We start from the raw sequence: 833 nt of genomic DNA, 5'->3' as shown, positions 1-833 counted from the left end.
CTCCAAACCCAGACTCGTCCATCAGATTGCCAGATGGAAAAGCGTGATTCATCACTCCAGAGAACGCGTCTCCACTGCTCTAGAGGCCAGTGGCGGTGTGCTTTACACCATTGCATCCAACGCTTTGCATTGCACTTGGTGATGTGTGGCTTGGCTGCAGCTGCTCGGCCATGGAAACCCATTCCATGAAGCTATTTGCGTACTGTACTTGGGCTAAAAATAAAATTCTAAAAATAATAATAAATTGCTCTACTTTGATAGGAAAATTGCAGACAAGATAAAACTTTTTTTCAACATCTGACCAAAAATGACAGGAAATTAGGATTTTGAAGAAAAAAATTCTAAAAATGCTCTAATTGGAAAGAGAGAGAGGGAGAGAGACATTGAGCTGTGTGTTGTACTAAAATGTCTGGACACTCTATAGTTTCAATCAATTGCAATGAAAATAAACCTCAAGCAAACACACCTTGAAAAACAGCAGCTGTTTCAAATCAAAAGCATTGCTCAAAAAAAAAATTTTGCCCAAAAATTTTCGTCAACATTTTTCACCATCTGACCACATGAGATCTGAAACTATGATTCTGCCAAAAACAATTAAAAACATTTTTCTTAAATAATTCTCAAAATGCTCTAATTTGAGAAGAAACATGCAGAAAACATAAAATCTTAATTTTCTTTTTAAAAAATTTTCAGGAAAACTTTTCACTTTTGGTCAATGTAACATGCAAAATTAGGATTTTGTTGAAAAATTTCAAAAAAATGTTTTTGTAATGTAATTTGATGAGAAACATTTTTGCATGTTTGGAAAAAATAATTTTCCAGAATTTTATCTT

This window comes from Cynoglossus semilaevis, chromosome 14 (genome assembly GCF_000523025.1).
Source record: "Cynoglossus semilaevis isolate Cse_v1.0 chromosome 14, Cse_v1.0, whole genome shotgun sequence".
NCBI lineage: Eukaryota > Metazoa > Chordata > Actinopteri > Pleuronectiformes > Cynoglossidae > Cynoglossus > Cynoglossus semilaevis.
This window is presented reverse-complemented; position numbering follows the sequence as displayed.